The sequence below is a fragment of the Lycorma delicatula genome, chromosome 1 (genome assembly GCF_047948215.1).
Source record: "Lycorma delicatula isolate Av1 chromosome 1, ASM4794821v1, whole genome shotgun sequence".
NCBI lineage: Eukaryota > Metazoa > Arthropoda > Insecta > Hemiptera > Fulgoridae > Lycorma > Lycorma delicatula.
In genome coordinates, this window is record NC_134455.1 from 384,942,573 (window position 1) to 384,963,675 (window position 21,103).

General features: G+C 29.5%; 1 protein-coding gene across 1 annotated transcript in view; it reads right to left on the reverse strand.

The window, feature by feature from the left end:
- Positions 1-21,103, reverse strand: part of LOC142317980 (uncharacterized) — a 621,817-nt gene that overhangs the window by 407,301 nt on the left and 193,413 nt on the right. The gene's annotated exons all lie outside the window — the stretch shown is intronic.

Here is a 21,103-nt window from a genome sequence, read left to right on the forward strand (position 1 = left end):
ATTCGAAAAAAATAGGACCGATTATTTTCTTCCGCGATATCGCGCATCACACGCCCAACTTCTGCGGGTGTAATTGTTTTTCGTGATAAACGTGGGGATTTTCAGCGCTCCAAATTCTACTGTTTTGGCTGTTTACGTAGCCATCCAAATGAAACCGTGCTTCATCTGTGAAAAATAACAAATCCATAACGTTAATTCCCTCACGCAGAAATCGACGGAACCATTGAGAATATTGTAGCCGTTTTTCTTTGTCGGGCTCAAGAAGTCGATGAATCGTTTGAATGCGATAAGGTTGGAATTGTAATTGTTTGGTCGCCCGATGAACAGTTGATTTAGACAAATTAATTTCAGCATACAAACCTCTGATCGATTTATTTGGCGAGGCGAGTAATCGGTCTTTGATTTCAGTGACTGTATCTGTATTCAACACTGACGCAGATCTTTTGTTTTCCTTGTTATTAACAGAACCGGTATCTCTAAATTTTGCGATTGACCTTAATACTGATGTTTTGTTAGAAGCTGGTTTATCTGGGTACTTATGGCGAAACAAATCTTGCACTGCAGCCACTGATTTCGTACTGAAGTACGACTCGACAATGAAAACACGGTCATCTAGCGAAAGAGGGCCAAAGAGGATGAAGACAGAAGAATGGGAGTATAAACAGTAGGGTAGGGTGGACAGTCACTCCATGGAGGGCCCGTACGCCTTGGTGTACGGGTACCGGAGAAGGAGGTGAACTCCAGGGGAGTTTGAGTTTGGGTTAAAATAAAAGACCAAGTCGCGGTCGGCGGGGTCGTCCCTGCGGGAACCTAGGCTCTTTGTGGGGTCGGCGCTGTCGATTAGAGGCCAAAGGCCTAAAGACCGAGTCCCGGTTCCCTGCTGAGGGGCTGGGGGACGGCATAGCCGGACCTTGGCTCTAAAGTGGGGAATTAGAGGCAGGCAATGTAAAACAAAAGATCCGAGACCGGGGAGGCCAACCTGCCGTGCCGGACGTACAGCCGGCGGGTGGGAGACGCCTCCTTTGAGTAAAAGGACACTCTCCCTCCCCGACTGAGTATACTTAATTGGAAATCCGGTCGGGGAAAAAAAAAATACTTAATTTCCGTTACAGAATGATTTAAACACGAATACAGTACTGCGCATTGTTGATCAGCTGTTGTTCTTTTATAGAAAACTTTGAAACAATAATTTTTCAAATAATTTATTATATTTCTGTGATTTAAAAAAATTTAAGTAATTTTTTTTAATCTTTTTATTTGTTCCATAATTTCAATTTTTTTTAATTTTTTAACAGTAAATTATTTTTCAAAAACTTTTTCACGTCACAAAAAGAATTTTATTTGGTTACATTAAATGAATACTTTTTTGGCAAATGCAGTGTATACTCTTTCTAAATAAAATTCAAATTTTTCTAAGCGTTTTTTTTTTGTTTTATTCAACTCATGTTACACTATTTCGTTAAAAATTAAATTTTCTACATTTGTTCAAATTTTTTATGTTTTTATCACCCATTTAACATAGTTATTCTACTTCAAACATAAAAAAACAGGGTTTTTACCCCAATTTATTGGTTATCACACCAGATGTTTCAAAAAATACTGTGGGTACAGTTCTGGTATCTATTTTCTTCGATTTTGAAAATCAAAAACAATAAGAAGTAACTAATTTTATTTCTTAATTAATCTTTCTAAAAATTTCAGTAAGAACTTATTTCACCGGATTTATTGAAACCCAAACGAAATATTTCACTAGCTGTAATTCACAAACAAAGCATCGTAATACATATGTTTATCTGATTTTTATCCATTATTTTCACAAGTAGAATAGGTTTTGAAAGGTTCAGGAGAAATTAGTGATACAATATATATACGTTGAAATTATTTTCATTGTTTGAATTAAAATTTATTCATATATTTAATATTATAACAAATAATATTAATATTAGTTCATGCAAAATTATGTTTAATATTATTTTAAATAATTGATTTGTAGTTTAATTACATTTTTATGTCTTCTTATTAATTTTCTACTTGCAATTGTATTAATTCTATGATTTTTGCCATGATTTCTCCTTGATCCATTCAAGGAAACGGTAAGCAAACTTTTTATACCCGTGGAAATGCATACCTACACATTCCTAACGCTATTTATATAATGTATTTTTACGAACCGAAAAATAAATACCAAATTAAGAAAAAAATCGTCAAAAACAATATCATCCAAAACCTTCGTTTTTTCTATTGTTAAATTTAATGTTATCATTCAACGGAACTTTAATTTCTATTGACAACCGTATAACAGTATTTTTGTTCAACTTTTCTGAAATTTTAAATAAATTTTACAAAAGTTAACTTTAATTGTTTATAGTAATAATAGAATTTTAAGTTGAAAAATAGACAAAAATGATCACTTATTAAGTTTGGCTTCAGTTTTTTTGAAGAAAACTTTTAATAATGAAATATAATTGTACTGCTTGATAGAAAACTGAAAAGGGAATAAAATACTACAACGCAAATATCAGTTGGTTAGCTGGGATATTTTATCATCGATATGAAGCGAAATATTAAGCTTTGAATCAATGAACAGACAAAACTCAAGCAGGTTCAATTATTTAGTAATGTAGTGGTTATGATTACTAAAATTGATAAAAATTAAGCATCTGTGATATTTGCTAAAAGCTTTAATAAAATGATTGAAATATAGAATAATTATCTTCTAACAATTGTTTTTTTACAATTTTCTTCATTCAATAACATTGAAATAATTTTTTTCAAACTTTCAGTGTATCAATTAAAATTTAAATACCTTAATCAGATTAATTTCTACGTATTAGATAATAAAATTATACTTTTAGAGTATTTTTTTAAATATTTTTATTTATAGTCACATAAATAATTAAAGTCATTAGAGAATTATCAATTAATGTAACTGTATCGGTAAACGCGTAGTTTTGAACAAATTCGGGCCAACCATTCCTGAGATGTATGGTTAATTAAATGAAACAACCATCAAAAAACTCCGGTATCAACAACGATCAAGTATTCTAATCCGAATAAAGCAGCTTCTTTATTAGGATCTCAACCTGAGAACTCTCGACTTCGAAATCAGCTGATTAACGAAGACGAGTTTACCACTAGACCAACCAGGTGGCTAGATTATGAGTAATTTATTAAATAAAATCATAATTAATTATTTTTAACTATTTTCATGGTGTATGTTATAGACTACCCTACAAAATAAGAATATTTTTGAAATTTTTTTTCAAAGATGTATATTCGACAACCATGCGAAGAGTTTCAAACAATTTTGGTTAAGAGAATTTGTTTTTGTTAAATTGAATTTTTGTTTTTAATCATTATTGATCTGATGAATAGAAATCTTTTTTTAACCTGACCTTTTGGTAGTTTATGTATGTTTGTGACACATTTTACGATCCAACGTATTCCGATGAATCTTTGCAATAATCTTTACTGTCAGGGAGCACTACTTATTTTAATGGTTTTTAATAAAATTCACTGTTTTAAACTGATTTTTATTATCTTCTTTACACAAGACTGGTATCACCAAGCCACCAACACATGTTTTCCTTCAACTCCCATGCAACCTACTAAATGTTTCCCGCCTTTTCCAGTTTTACCTATCGGAAGTTAAGCACTTTATTCCTTACGTTTTATTCTGTCTTAAAACAGAATCTTTACTTTGAGACCATTCTCATACCACTGATAAGGTTAGTAATATTGCACCATCCTTACTGCAATGTTATTAACGTTAACGTTAAATTCAATAAACGTTTTTCATTTTCCTCTCGCAAACATTATGTACAAATATTTTTTTAATAAAAAAAATTATAATAAGACACTCAAAACTATACATAAAATTATAATGAAACTAATTCCTCGATAGTTATCGATCAGTATTTTTAAATCTCCTGGAAATAGTGCTTAGAATTGGTAATAGAGTAAGGTTATCAACAGCCAAAATTACAACAGATAAGAATTTCGTTTTATGCTAATTTGCTTTACGTAGAGCTCATTTAATTAAATTCTGTATAAAACAAAAGATACCACACGGTATAATTAAGCCACCAAAAATTACGTCCTAGTTGATGAGAACATTTAGTAAGTTTTTTTGTGAAAATGGATACAACCGTTCTGGAGACACATGATTAAAAAAAAAGTCATTGAAACACATTCCTTTCATCGTACCGTAATTAAATAGAATTATATTTTTTGTGTTTGTCCGTACAAGCATGTGTTTAAAGGGATAGAGAGAATAAAAAAAGTGTGAGAAAAATATTAAGAGTGTGAGAGATTTTAAGGGGATAAATACCTACGTAATGGTTGCTAAGAGATAAAAGAACACCAATTTATGAACTGATGTTTTCATAATAACAATAAATTTTTGTTATAAAAAGTGTTGTATAGGATACATTATTTAGAGAAATATTACTGTATACTTACCGTTCTAAACACATAGAATATTACACCACTAAAATCATCCACCTACACGTGTTATGATATAAAGAAAAATATTGATTCTACACCTTATATCTTCGCTCTGTTTCATTATATTTCAATCTATCAGTGTCAGTGGTATTAAACCTGACATACCAGAATTCAATATAGAAGGTACTATACGTTATGAATAGTTGTATCATTTTTATTCAGATAATTTTACAAGTAAAAAATGCAAATCTTTACTAATTTTGCATGTCAAAAACTTTGTATATAAAATTTTATAATAAATATTTAAATTTATGATGTATTTTTTGAAGGTGTAGAAGCAAACTAATTTTCACTTTGCTTAAATTAAATAAAATCTATTTTTATAAATATTTATAGGTTTCGTGAAATCTGCACATAATATAGTTTTGTAAGCTGATTTACAATTAGCTACGCTACTGTAAGGAAATACTAGACCGATGTTTTACTATTTGACAGTTAGTTTTAAAGGTTACTGTGATAGTGAAAAAATTTCATTAAAAGATACTTAATTAAATTAAAAAAAAAAAGAAAAAAAAAGTAGTTTTGCTAAACTACTACTTAATTACTAAGCTTGCAAATCGGTAAAATAACAAAATAATCTACGAAAGCTTTCTGACTTAAACATTATGAAACATAAAAATACACAATACATACTCCAATTAACATTTTATATCCAAAAAAAAAATGTATAATTCATTCCAGTAGGCGGGAATCAATATAAGTCGGCGGGTTTTATAATAAATACGATTTATTAAAAACATTTTGTTCGGTTTGCTATTAAAAAGGTTTTTATTTTGAAATAATTTGATTTACGAGTTGTAATTATCAAACTAAACTGTTTTAAACTTGTAACTAACTAATTTAATTTTTTTTTCAATAAAAAATCTAATCGGAAAGTCTCATTTTGGATTGTTTTTGACTCAAGTGTAAACTAATAAGCCATGAAATGAAGTAACTGCGGATTTTGGTTTAAAATATATTTTTTTACAAAAATTAGACTGTTATGACGTTTTGTATTAAGTAGAGACGACATATATCATGCATTGTTTTCTACACAGAAGGATACGTCAATTTTTTATTTTGTCTTTCATACGGATGATTTGTCATGATATTTTTCGTTTTGAAACTGCAGTAGATATCCTTTTTTTAAGAAAAATAAAAGTAGATATTTACTTGAGAAGAACTTTCCGTTTCTAACCCACCAATGCGTATCCGAGAATTGTACCTACTAATGATGATATCCACCATTTCAAATCTGTCTCTCAGAAGCTACTCCATAGATACTTCAAACTTTCACGTTTAAGTCCATAATTACGCTAATCCTTTGTTCTGAAAGCATATCTATTTTATTGTAAAGTGTCAAGATATTTGTTTAGTGTACAATTTAGTACGTAATCTTAAGAAAAGTTTTAATAAAAAAGTGTATAGAATTTTACTCTCAGAATGCTAAGTTACAATTTAAACAATAAAAAATTAAATATATATTTATATATATTTGGGGATATGTAAGTTTCACATATGTGGTCTTCGTAAAAGTTAAAATAAACTAGTTTCTGGTAAAAATAATGCTTACGATTATGATAATATAGTGAAATTGTCCAAAAAAATATAATCGATAATCACTTTGTAAATAATTTAATTTTTCTATTTATTTACCCAATTTCATTATTAACTTAATTTCTCAAATTTTGTGAAAATCCTTCCTTCTACTTTTACAGAGATTTTTTTTTTACATACAATTTGTCATTTCTTATTCGAAATTTACAATTAACTTTAACTTGACTGATGAGAAACAATTACGGTGTGATATGACATAAATAATTATATGTCTTTTAACACTTGCGGTCAGTTTTAATAAATTGTTTCCTATCTTTTCTTTTTTATTTTACCAAATAATCCTCAAAGAAAATATATTTCAATACCATATTTATTTTTACTGTTTTTCTTATCATCAAAAATTAATTTTCTAAAAATGTAACTTAATATTTCGGTTAAAAATTGTAGCACGAATTAAATTCAGGTAATAATTTATTTAAGCTATTAAATTTATTAATTGTTTGCAGGGGTGAATAAAGAAATGAAGTATTATACCTTTTGTTTTATTCAGACTGAATAAAACAAACTACATGTAACAGTTGGGTATAGTCAATTGACTTATCTAGCTCCCCACTGTTTACCAAACTTTTTTCTGTTTACCCCCTGAACCACCGTAAGGTATTACTTGAGAGGATGATATGCATGAATGTAAATGAGGTAAAGTCTTGTACAGTCTTAGGTCGATCATTCCTGAGATTTATGGTTAATTAAAACCCAATCACCAAAAAACACAACTATCTGCAATCTAGTATCTAAATCCGTACTAGCCTTTACCAATATTTAAACCTTAGAACTCTCAACTTCAAAACCAGCTAATTTGAGATGACGAGTTTAACCACTAGGCCAACCCGATGAATTTCCCCACTGTATTCCCGGAAAATCAAGGAATTTCATTAAAAAAATATTATGGCCCCTTATTTCTACGAATTATATTTAAATAATAAATTGTTTATTTATACAGGAAATTAAATAAAGCCATCTATGAATATGTATTTATTGTACAGAGTGACCTGACTAAGGGCATCCAAAAATAATGGCCTGTATTTAGAAACTCTTACGTCATAATCTCATAAAGATAGGATCTATTGACAGGAAACATCTCCGAAATATGTTCTGTGTACTCCCAAGATTAGCGGAATACACATATGCAGGCAAGACTCACAATGCAATTGTAGTTAGTCGAAGTGTGGAACCCACAACAGAAGGTTTAGTATGTGCTTTGGTTAGTGGAGTTACAATTATGTGGAGTTAGTTACGGGTGTTCAACAGCGTGTACAAACTGAATGAAATATCGGTCCTCCTACATCCAATTCTATTCGTCGACTTGAAACTTCGTTTAATTAACTGGAAGTCAATCAAAAGTATCAATTAGTGACAAGACGGTGGATCGTGTACGCAATTTATTCACTGACAGTCCTGGAACGGAATTACAAACTGCAAATATCTCGTTCCATTATCCACGTTATTATTCCTAAGCGGCTCTGTTTGCGAACGTACAAGTTACAACTCCTTCACATTAAACCAAATGATCGCTCCCTACGATATTATTTTGCTGCAGAGGTAATCCCCCATGTCTAAAACAATCCTAATTATCTTGCTACTTTGTTATTTAGTAATGAGGCAAACTTTCATACGTGCGAGAAAGTTAACAGATGCAACTCTCGAATTTGGGGTACTGAAACCCCTAAAGAGTAATACAAGATGAAAGGGATTACAACTGCATTATGAATCGGTTTGTCTGCGCTTGAGTATTCCACTGATCTTGAAAGTATATAGAACAAATCTTGGTGATATTTCCTGTCGATTGAGCCTATATTTATTAGATTACAACGACTTATTTTCTAAACGTAGGCCCATTACTTTTGAATACCTTTAGCCCGGACACTCTACACAGCTTAATCGTTATTACAGAGGATTAAGCAGTTAGTATTATTTTATAATTTAACAGAAATTAATATTATGAATTTAATATGAAAATTAAAATAATTTCAAAAAAATCTTAAAATCATTTTAAAGGTAAGGTAATTTACTGAAATTCCAATGGAAACACAATAAGTTTCTAGTTAATCAAATTATACAGCAGTGCTATACGAAATTCTGCTTTTTTATTTGGTAGATGTGGCTATTGTTATCTTTCCTCGGTATAAATTATATATTTGAAAAATAAAATTTAATCGGTTTAAACGAACCCTTTTTTTTGTCTTCAATCATTTGACTTGTTTGATGCAGCTCTCCAAGATTCCCTATCTGGTGCTAGTCGTTTTATTTGGGTATACTCCCTACATCCTACATCCCTAACAATTTGTTCAAAATATTCCAAACGTGGCCTGCGTACAAAATTTTTTCCTTCTACCTGTCCCTCCAATATTAAAACGACTATTCCAGGATGCCTTAGTATGTGGCCTATAAGACTGTCTCTTTTTTTAATTATATTTTTCCAAATGATTCATTCTTCATGTATTTGCCGCAACACCTCTTCATTTGTCACTTTATCCACCTATCTGATTTTTAACATTCTCCTATAGCATCACATTTCAAAAGCTTCTAATCTTTTCTTCTCAGATACTACGATCGTCCAAGTTTCACTTCCATATAAAGCGACACTCCAAACATATACTTTCAAAAATCTTTTCCTGACGTTTAAATTAATTTTTGATGTAAACAAATTATATTTCTGACGGAAGGGTCGTTTCGCCTGTGCTATTCGGCATTTTATATCGCTCCTGCTTCGTCCATCTTTAGTAATTCTACTTCACAAATAACAAAACTCTTCTACCTCCATAATCTTTTCTCCTCCTATTTTCACATTCATTGGTCCATATTTGTTATTTCTACTACATTTCATTACTTTTGTTTTGTTCTTGTTTATATTCATGGGATAGTTCTTGCGTAGGGACTTCATCTATGCCGTTCATTGTTTCTTCTAAATCTTTTTTACTCTCAGCTAGAATTACTATATCATCAGCAAATCGTAGTATATTTATCTTTTCAACTTGTACTGTTACTCCGAATCTAAATTGTTCTTTAACATCACTAACTGCTAGTTCCATGTAAAGATTAAAAAGTAACGGGGATTACTATATAACATATATAAACGTACACTATCAGAACTTTTAATTTTGTCAAAACAATACTTTAGAAAGCAAACATCGGATAATTAATATTTAACAGTGTAAAATTTAGAATGTTACTGAGATTTTTCAAAGAAAAAATCTTGGTTATATTCAGTCAACTATTTGATTATTGTAAGATAGATTTATCATCACTTTCAACTTTGGGCTACAGAAGCGTACAACTTTCACTAACGAGACATGCTACTCAGTTCATTATCTACGTTTTAGCTATCCGAGAAAAAATATTGCAATAGTGTCATTCCTGTTTATAAAATTAACTAGTTCAAATTTATACACGTAATGATTTTTAAAAAGGTGTTTCTAATCCTACACGTAAATTTATTCGGATATAAATACCATAATATCAGCTATTCAAAGGGTGTAACAATGAATATTCTGAAGGTTGAATAATATTAATTTTAAATAACAACAAAAGACCAAGGACACTTCCTCGGGGCACCTGTATATTAAAGTAAAAAATATATCATTTTTTATCATTATTCCCCATACATTTGTTTAAAAGATAGTAAGTTGCGGTAAATTAGTAGTAGTCTATAAAAGTTAATTTAAAAATTAGGTATGTAAAGGATGTGCTTTTATAACATTTTAGAAGGCATTTTAAAACTTTTAAATAATTTAAAACGTAAATTCTAACACTTTTATTGAAATCTTAGAAAAACATCTAAATTATATAAATACATTTAAAATAAATCTACGAATTAACTTCTGTCTCAGTGAACGATGTTAAAAATATTCTAATTGAAGTTTCCTGATGTTTTTCAACAATTATCTCTTAAACAAACGCACTACCCGATTTGGATTAGTGTGCGTTTTGTATGTGTGCATCTAGTGAGGAAGTATATATTATAAAATAAAATTAATATTCATATGGCTAGAACTAATACAGAATGCATATTTATAATAGATATTCAATTCTTTAACGCGTATGAATAAAAAATAAGTTGTTACATGTTTTAATATTAGCATTTAGAAACGTTTATTTTTATTTTTTGTTTATTAATAAAATAATAAAACTGACAGGTATCAAATAAGAATTTATTTCATCGATTAAATTACTGACACGAAGGTTGTTTAATTGACATCGCACCTCCTTCAATAATTATTTTATTAGTACTATTTTGTTAATAAAAATTAAATATTAACAATGAATATAAGAAACACCCCTCCCACACACACACACACGCGCGCGCGCGCGCGCGCATACACACATACACATACATATATATGTTGAAAAATAACCATCAGTTCCTTGATTCAAAACAAACCATTCCGGCTGAAAAGCAAAGTCTACAACTTTGATACTGAAGTAGGCAGAGAATATAATTATTTTTGCAGTTGTTCATTCATAACTTTTGAAATTAGAACTGATTTTAATAACATTTGAAAGCTTTGCAAACTAAGGAAAATAAAATATTAACAATATGTTTGTTACTCGTGAAAGCAGAAAATGAGGGTGTACATAAGAACAATTGAAGCCCCGGGATCCGTAATAGTAAAACGAGCTTTGTTTAAACAAAACAAGAGCGATTCTTAAAAATGAAGCTTAAATTGAAAATAATGTTTTAGTTGTTAATTTTAAAATTTTGGGGCCAAATTAATGTTTAGCAAGTATCTTTTTCGAAGTATCTTTCAGTTTTACTCCAACTTTAAAAACTGTAATTTATAAAATAGTGTAAATAAAAATTTTATGAATATTTTTCTTTCTTATTTTTTAAGAGATTTTTTAAAGTCCCTCCGATTAATCTATTTTTTATTACTGGTTTTAAATTATTCTATTTTATCAATTTTTTAAAATTTTTATTTTATTTAAAATACGGAGAGGACTATAAAAAGAAAACCAATCATTTTTTTTTGTTACAAAACGGCTTTTAGACGTTTGAAGTGTAAAGGCGGGAAACAAATTTCCAGATATAAATTTGATGTGTTCTGAGAAACGATGTAAAAATTCATTATATGAGCTAAGCCTCTTTGATATTGGAATATGTATTATTTTTTAACTCAAATTTTCTTAAAGATTTTCTTCTATTTCACGTGAACATATTTTAAGTCCCATAAGTTCATCAAAATATACATTATTGTTATAATAAACAAAATTAAGCAATTTTTATAAAATGAAAAATTACTTAAAACCGGTATGTAAACTATGTAATTTATTGCTTTAAAAATGTGTTCCATAAATTTTCCAAAGATTTTACAACTCAATCATCGAAAAAACATCTATTTAACAAAGCATATCTTATTAATCTTTATGTGTTGTAAAGAGCAACGTTTTAACATGAACAATCCGGATGGAATTAGATTTGTCGTCCTCTTAATTCGGTTAAAAATTAAAATACCTTTATGATGTCAAAGAAATGAGGCAAAAATCAACTATGACACCAATTTCTAGTATTTTTTAATGTTAAATAATATCAATTAAGTTTCTGTTAATAATTATACGGAATTTGATAATTAATTTTAACAGAATCAGATTTACCAAATTTCTAAAATTAATATATTGCCAAACTTAGAACTCTAATATAACATAATGGGATCATATATAGACCATAATTTTCTTAAATTAAAAGTTAATTTAAACGTCAGGAAAAACTTTTTAAAGTATATGTAAGTGAAACTTAAAAAATTAGAGTACCTGAGAAGAAAAGATTAGAAGCTTTTGCAATGTGGTGCTATAGGAGAATGTTAAAAATCAGATGGGTGGATAAAGTAACAAATGAAGAGGTTTTTCGGCAAATTGATGAAGAAAGAGCATTTGGAAAAAATATAGTTTAGGAAGAGCTTAAGAGCCTAGTTTTAGAAGGCATCCTGGAATAGTCGCTTTGATATTGGAGGGACAGGTACATGGGAAAAACTGTGCAGGCAAGAAACGTTTGGAATATGTAAAAAAATTACTAGGGATGTAGGATGTAGGTGGTATATCGAAATGAAACGACTGGCACTAGAGAGGGAATCTTGGAAAGCTGCATAAACTAGTTGAATGACTAGTTGAACACAAAAAAACCTTAATTTACCATCCATTGTATAATTTATTATCACAACATTTTAATATACATGCTAAAAATCCTTTATTAAAATACAGTCGGTGAATTTCACTATCCATACTAAAAGTACTCATATTATTTATGTTCCTTACACATGAAAACGTCTGACACTAAAATAATGCATGTTCGACAACTTCGATTAAACGGTACATGATGTTATTTTCAGCGGAAATTAAAATATAATATATGGGTACGTGTATTTATATTTTCTATTTTGGTTCTAATTCTGTTTTATCCCTCCGGAGCAGTTTGAATTAAACCTCTTCTAATATAAAAAACATAAATGGGAAATAGTTTACATAAAAGGGAAATTTATTTTTAATTTTTGGAAAAGAAAGAAAAAACAGATAACCTGGTTGAAGTGTAATTGAGTGAGTACGTTATTTAAAAAGAAGTTAATTATTTATAAAAAAATTTATTCACAAGTATTATTTTAGGATAAAATAATAAAATCATATAATAATACCTGGAAAATGAATGAACATTTATCAATCTTACCTTTTTTTTTAATTTGATTGTTTTAGTGTATCGAATTTAAAAAAAAACATACAGTTTTAAAGATTATATTATTATTTTTTTGTTATCAGGGTACAAATATTTTTATAATTCATTAGATAATTAATTAAAATTTCACACCACTGTAAAACTTATAAAAATTTGGTTAATTTTCAGAAATAACTAAATATTTTGGATATAAGTAACTATTATTTGACAATTAGAATATAATTAAATTTTACTTTCAAAAAGCCCAAACTGTCGATGAACAATAAATAAAGATTACTTATTGAGCAGTAAACAGTTTAACATTTTCAATTTAATTGAATTATTTTAATTTTTAATTAAAATGGAATGAATAAATAAATGTAAAAACTGAAAGGAAGAAATGGGTGAGTCCGTGCGCGGAATTAGTTTCATGTTTATAAATATAATCTTTAAAATTAACTTTTCAGGTTTAAAAAAAGTTACTGTAAATAAGTTTTCTTAATTATCGTATTTGAAGATAAATTCAGTAACGTAATAAATTTTCTTAAAATCTATTTCATTTTCTTTCGTTATAATGGAAACAGTTACCATGCTTCAAACATATCTGTAAAAATCTAATGCAAGTAATGAAGCTATTATTATTATTAAAAAAAAAAAAACATTAAAGACTTATTTTTCATTACTAAATAACTTTGCTTGTGATTAAATAGTAATGATAAAATTGAGACTATTTTTTACATCAGTTTATATAAAGTAACTCGTTAATCATTACATTAAACTGAAAATTCGTCTTCTCTATATGGAGCATAAAATGTCCGATACAATGTACAAGTAATATAGGCCATTCCCCATGATTGATTGATTGATTGTTTCGTCATAAATTATTACTTTTTATTGATTGTAAAAATCGTTTTCCGTGGTGTAATTTACAAATGAGTTTATAATTTTTTTTTAAACTAAAAATTTAATAAAAAAATTAACTTCATCCATCATAATAATTAGATATGAATGACTTGTGTTAAATTTCATAAAATTATTAAAAAATACCACAAAAGTTTGAAAATAATTAAAGAAACATCATAAAAAATATTATGGTTACAGATTTCAAGGTTACTCAAGGTGTGTAACTTTCCAGTGCAATATTTATCTTGAACATGATGTAATGAAGTTAAACCTGGAAAGGGATGGTTTTTTTTGTTGTTTATAAAATTATCACTATTAAACCATTATTTTCGTCTTGATTTCTATTTTCTTCTTATTGGTATGAAAATCCAGAAAAAAAAGTTTTTTTAGAAGATTAAGACGGAATAGTAAAAATTAGGTTTACTTCGGAAAATTAAAAAAAATTGTTAACACCGCTATAAAAAAAATGGTAAAGATTTGATATTTAACAATCTCTTCATCTAATCCTTATTTATCTTTCCGCTGAGTAGCAGTTTGATTAAACGTTTTATAAATGAGCATGAATGTGAATTTCGGAGACTGAAGGGCTTTTTGCAATAAATTTGTTTTTTCTTTTAAATCGGTAGTGGAACATAAATTCTACTACAACATTTGAATTCTAAATAAAATTATATTAAACGTGTGAAAAACCATTGTAGATTTGAATGTATTTCATCAGTTAAAAAGACCCCGATGAAAAGCCAGTTCTTTTATTCAAGTACAAAACGTTTCAACTGAACAATACTATAAATTCTTGATAAATTTATAAACAAGTTAAAAGCAGATTATAACGATAAAATGTATTGCAATCAGACTGAGCTTGGTCATCGAAACTAATTCAATTTCACTTGAGCAGTGCTTTCCAAGTTAGCACTTTCTCAACAATTTGTATAAAGCATATGGTAGAGAAATACATTTCTAAAAGAACCGATTTAAAACAAATAAATTTTGACGTTTTTTAAATATTTTAACTGAATTATTTATATGGTTATTAATTCGGTCTTCATATATTGTGTACTCAGTTTAAATAATTGAGTTAAACAAGAAGAAAGATAAATGCAAAGGTGAGACAAAATTAAAATCAGTAACCTTGGTAAATAACAGACAAAATCTAATAAAAGAGACTTTCAAAGAACATATGCAAAACAAACTTATTGATTATGTTTCTGTAGGATAATTACATTGAAATCAGATTTATATGTATATACAATAAATAAGCTACAAAATTATTTTCTATTTAACATAATCTTTTTCACGGAAGAAAGTTAATGCATGAAAAATCTGAATACGTTTCATTAAAAGTTAATTAAAAAAGTTATATTATTTAATTTATGAATGTAAACAATATATTTTTGTTAAAAGTTAGAATTTTTTTTTTTTGTCTAGTTATCTAGTGCTAGTCGTTTCATTTCAGTATACCCTCTATATCCACATCCCTAACAATTTGTTTTACATATTCCAAACGTGGCCTGCCTACACAATTTTTTCCTTCTACCTGTCCTTCCAATATTAAAGCGACTATTCCAGGATGCCTTAGTATGTGGCCTATAAGTCTGTCTCTTCTTTTAACTATATTTTTCCAAATGCTTCTTTCTTCATCTATTTGCCGGAATACCTCTTCATTCGTCACTTTATCCACCCATCTGATTTTTAACATTCTCCTATAGCACCGCATTTAAAAAGCTTCTAATCTTTTCTTCTCAGATACTCCGATCGTCCAAGTTTCACTTCCATATAAAGCGACACTGCAAACATACACGTTCAAAAATCTTTTCCTGACATTTAAATTAATTTTTGATGTAAACAAATTATATTTCTTACTGAAGGCTCGTTTAGCTTGTGCTATTCGGCATTTTATATCGCTCCTGCTTCGTCCATCTTTAGTAATTCTACTTCCCAAATAACAAAATTCTTCTACCTCCATAATCTTTTCTCCTCCTATTTTCACATTCAGTGGTCCATCTTTGTTATTTCTACTACATTTCATTACTTTTGTTTTGTTCTTGTTTATTTTCATGCGATAGTTCTTGCGTAGGACTTCATCTATGCCGTTCATTGTTTCTTCTAAATCCTTTTTACTCTCGGCTAGAATTACTATATCGTAAGCAAATCGTAGCATCTTTATCTTTTCACCTTGTACTGTTACTCCGAATCTAAATTGTTCTTTATCATCATTAACTGCTAGTTCCATGTAAAGATTAAAAAGTAACGGAGATAGGGAACATCCTTGTCGGACTCCCTAAGGAGTCTAAAGTTTAGAATATCATTTTAAATGTAAATAATTAATTATATACGTAGAATTTTTTTTTAGTTTTCGTTTAAAATATAAACAAGTAATATTTATTTACATTTTTATTTTCCAGAAATAATTTTGAAACTGGTTTTGTTTATATTGTAGCTGTAAATAAACAAACGTCTGAATACATTTGAATGTAAAACAATGCATAATCATATTTACCGTGGCTGACAAAACCACAGTGTGGGTGGTAAGGGTAGGTAGCGACAATTTTAGTTGATTGAGGCATGGAATGTTCTGCAGTTAATCAGCAAGTGGTATCTTGATTTGTTCATTGTTACTAATTCGTTCAACTGACGACGTTCTAGTAATTTTATTGTTCAATATTTCAAGTAAATTATCATCAGTTTTATTCTTGTATTACAATTAATGTTATAATATTTTAATGTAAATGAGATTTGTTCGTCAGAAAGAATGTAAGAATTAAACTAAAAAAACAAAACTCCTTAATAAAGTACATACATGTTGTATTATATATATAATTAGTGTAACCTTACACATTTTTTCTGTATCAAAAGATCACTTCTGTATATAATAGCTGAAATTCCGTTATAAACTCTGATTATTGGAATAAAATTTAATGATTTTTCGTTGTTCAAATTTTCCCAAAATTTTATATACACATTTTTTTAAAAATAGAACATCTTATAATTAGGAAATTAGAAATAGTATACATGAATTCATTTTTACATCTTAAATTCATATAATAATACAAATTCGGAAACTGTTTGATAAAAGTCAGAATTTCTGTAAAATAAAAATTTAATTTTATGTAGTATAAAATAATTTACAAAGTTAATTATGTCTCATTTTAAATAATAAGACTGATTAATATTCAGGATGATTATAAAAAAATTAATGAAATAAAAGCTTTATTACTTTGCAATTTTTTACTTGCAAAGATTAATTGTGGGTATTATATATTTCAAGTTTCGTTTGACAATAATTAATTTACCCTTACTTTATTTATTAGTGGATTTTACTTTTATTTTATTTAATTAAGTGATATTATTTATACTGAAATAATTTATTATAAAATAAGTTATCCAATATAAAATTATTAAGGTTGAAACAAATGTAGAGATTTGTTTCGTCGAGTATAGGAAGTGCAATAGTTCAAAAAATAGATTTAGTATTTATTAGAAAATTACTGTTACCGGTCTTATCTAAATTGTTTGAGAAGCTACTACGGCACAGGCTTAGGCCAGTGTTGGAGAGTAAGCGGATAATTCCGGACCATCAGTTTGGGTTCAGGTGTGGCCATTCCACAACCGAACAATCCCATAGAGTCATCAGTGGGTGTCTGGAGGAGCAGAAATTCTGCTCGGCGGCGTTCTTAGACATGCAGCAAGCTTTTGATAAGGTATGGATACCTGGCTTACTCTACAAGTTAAAGCTACAATTTCCTAAACCCTACTTCCTAGTCCTGCGGAATTATCTTGAGGGGCGTTTTGCTCAGGTTAAATGTAATGACGATTTTTCAAGGTTCTATGAGATTGGATCGGGTGTCCCTCAGGGCTCTGTGCTGGGCCCTGTGTTATATTCCATATTCGCTGCGGACATTCCGATCCTGGATGATTGCATCGTCGCCACGTTCGCTGATGAAACTGCTATCCTGGTCGTAAACGATAACCCTGGCCTAGGATCGCAGACCCTACAAATGGCGCTGGATCGTGTGTGCGTGTGGCAGAAAAAGTGGAGGATTAACGTTAATCAGGGTAAGTCGAGGCACGTCAAATTTGCCATCCGGAGAGGTGACTGTCCCGGTGTGTACTTCGATGGTGTTTCGATCCCGCAAACGGAGACTGTGCGGTATCTGGGACTTCACCTGGATCGGCGTTTTGACCTGGAAGTATCACGTGCTGATGAAGAGGAAACAGATAAACGCAAGGTACAGGGAACTTCATTGGCTGCTACGGAGAAACTCAGGCCTCACGTTATCCAACAAGATCTTAATTTACAAGACTATCCTGCGCCCAACCTGGACGTACGCTGTTAATTGTGTGGAACGTCTAATACTAGTAATTTGGGAATTATACAACGATTTCAGAACAAAGTAGCGAGGGTAATTGCCGAAGCTCCGTGGTTAACGCGGAATGATGAGATTCAGGATTATCTAGAGCTTCCATCGGTTCGTGAGATTGCACGTCAGGGCAAAGTCAAATACTTGCAGAGGCTTGAGAATCATGTAAACCATTTTGCAATTAATCTACTCGATAACAATAGAGACGTCTAACGGTTGAAACGAACTCATGTACTGAACTTAGGGTCCGCGTAACAGTTTGGAATCTAACACCGTCAAGTTTAGTGGTGTCGTATCTAATTTCTTGTTACTTCTTTTTCTTTTTTATTTGTTATTAATGTTTGTTTTGTGGACTATATGGTGCTGAAATTATTGGTTCGTGATTTATGACTGAGCTTGAAATTTCATATTTGACTTTAAGTTTGCTTGCATCTGTTTATTGTGTATTATTTATTTTGGGGGTTCCTTAAGGACCTTCTTATCACGTGCTTTTGTCAGGAAACTTACTTATTGCTCCGCAGGAGAGCAGATTGTAATTATAATTGTTATTGAGCAAAAAAAAACCTAGAAAATTACTACCCTGCTTGAAATTCTAAGTAATGATTTACCTTTAAGTTAGATGACTTCACTTGTAATACGCTCCACCATATTCCACTGGGCAATGACATAATTATAAGCGATTCATCCGTTTGAAGGACTTAAAAAGTTATTTTTTCATACGACACAAAACTCCCACTTTATATTCCAAAACTAATATTTTGATATTGTTCATCAAATTAATCATACAAATAAATTCACTAATAGCGAAGAGTTTTCAATATGCATTCAAAATTTTAATTTTCAACCGTTACTGGTGCCAGATATGAAAAGCTATGAAGATTGATTCCGATAAATTAAATTAAATTTTTAATCAGTTGTAATTCGAGTTCTGTTTGGAGTTCATAATATTTAAATCAATCCCAATAATAGCAGTTTCATCGATCGTGAGAATGTACCAGACCAATCAGAAAACTTAAAATTTAGATAAGTAATATGTGAAAATTATTTCTACAGATACATCAAACAACAAACACTTACTTTCGACTATATTTAACCGATTAAATGAATGCAAGGAGTAAGTAGGAACTCCCTTTACAATGCAATAAAATCAGCTTAATCGGACTCTACTACTACCAAATTTTACTGCTGATTTCGTTCACTGCTGCTGGAGAAGTGGAGATGATAAGCCATGGTGGGTATTATCCAGTACGTTTATTTGTATAAGTGCGTTCACTGTCGCAGAGCATTTGTTAGCTTGTATGTGTCCACGAACTCCACTCTCTAGTATAACATTAGATACACCTTTTTCGGTTTGTGAAATCGTCATCAACACGGTAAACTTTATTACCATCGTTGCAAGACTTTTGCAACGGGAAGTGCTCTTGATGCGCCACACAGTGGAAGGCCAAGCACTCGATCTGAGACTTGGCTGCTGTGGAGGCATCGATTCAACGATCACCGATGAAATTTTCTGCAGATTTAAGTATTTGAAGATCGACAGAAAGTGGAAGGACTTGAAAGTTAAATGTTCTCATCTAGTCACAGTCATTGAATTCTGTGGGAATGATCTTCATCGACGTGTTTATTGTATGTCAATTATTGCTTGAAAGCTTTCCGAGAGAAAACGATAAAAAGAAAGTCATGTTGATAGTCAAATTTGTGCGATTTATCGAAGCTCTCGTAAACACCATCCACCTTATTTTATTTTATGAGATCAACCTTCTTCAATGAGTTGAAGAAGGAACTTCCAACGCCCACTCGAATAAATGATAAGAAAACATAAAATTTACACGACTCGAAAAAAAAAATTTGAATACACCGTATTCAATCCTATCAAAATATTACATTTATGGAAAAAAATAATGCATTCATAAAACCTGTATACATTTTCCAATTAGAAAAAATAAAATAAAATTTTGACCAATAACGGTAATTGTAATCGATAATTTTTTTACGATAGAACGAATAAAATTGTTCATAATCTTAGTATGGCCACAATTCAACGAATTATAATGCGTCTGATTTTTGTTCAAATTTCAGATTTTTGTACGAGTCAGATTCCAATCCAGATTTTCATATGATTTTATATTAAATCATTAGATAATATAATGAAATTAAGGTATATCTTGTTAAAATATAATTTTAAAGAAAATTATTTTTTTAGTATATATCTGTGTCGGTTAAACTTGGGTAAAGATGATTCGATCTCCCGAGCGATGGACGACATGATGAATATTTATTATTTATTATTATTTTGTATATTGTCTCTAAGTTAGACCGATAATTTTATTATAATATCTATTCTTTTCCTTTATTCTTGAACCCCTTCTTTCGGATTATTCTCTTGGGTTTTTGTAAAATTTTCAGTAGATTGTGCAAATAAAGACGTATGATCCCTTAAAAACAGTGTGCCCTTGAAATTATGTAATTTACTATTTACTTTTATATCCAGTACAACTTGGATGAAGTTTTAAGGTAAAGGCAGACCGCAATATAAGCACACAATGAAGTACTATTAAATTTTTTTTTAAATTCTGCACATATAAGGAAATTTTCTATAGACTTCTGGTTAAATTGGAAATATTGATCAATTTTATCTTCTGGTTTAAAAATTATTTACATAAGAAAAATAATAGAGGTTAAACAACATTAATAAAATTAGGTAAACGAATAATTCAAAGTAAATATGAAATTTATAATTTTTAGTAAAGATGTACCTGTTCGCTTCACACAAATACAATTTCTTTATTATTTGTAACTCAATAAAAAATTTGTTTATAAGAGTTGAGAGTATAAAACCGCTGCAATAAAACTTGACAGGGTGGGATTATATGAAATGTAATATTAAAAAAGTTTTCTACCAACAAATCCGAGTTGCATAAAATACTGGTATTGCCAATATAAAATAAAATAATTTATATTTTACCTTCACAGAAAAATAGATTCAAAATTTGATATAAATACGAGTATTATGCAATAAATTTTACATAAAATTTATATATCATTTCCATTATAATTAATACCCATGTGTACGTATAAATTAACATTAATTTACTCGAAATAC